At 24.6% G+C, this 264-nt stretch overlaps 1 long non-coding RNA gene across 1 annotated transcript in view; it reads left to right on the plus strand.

The window, feature by feature from the left end:
• The window catches only part of LOC110266025, a 17087-nt gene that overhangs the window by 4405 nt on the left and 12418 nt on the right, over window positions 1–264 (plus strand). The gene's annotated exons all lie outside the window — the stretch shown is intronic.

Consider the following 264-nt stretch of genomic DNA (forward strand, 5'->3'; position numbering starts at 1 on the left):
TTTTGTTTGTTTAGTTTCTGTTTAGAACATACCAGAAACTAGTTGGGACACTATGTAGGCGAAGTCAAAATTATTGTAGTATAGTTCTTGTGTACTATTTGATAGAAAAATAAAACAAAATAAGATGCAATTTTTTTCCTTTTTCACTGATATGAAGTTAAAGTTTCAATGTTACATTACATCTCTTAGTAAAAACTAATCCTATATTGAAAGACCAAAAAGAAAAAAATATGAAAAAAAAATAGCAAAACAGAATTTTTTAAT

This window comes from Arachis ipaensis, chromosome B08 (assembly GCF_000816755.2).
Source record: "Arachis ipaensis cultivar K30076 chromosome B08, Araip1.1, whole genome shotgun sequence".
Lineage (NCBI taxonomy): Eukaryota > Viridiplantae > Streptophyta > Magnoliopsida > Fabales > Fabaceae > Arachis > Arachis ipaensis.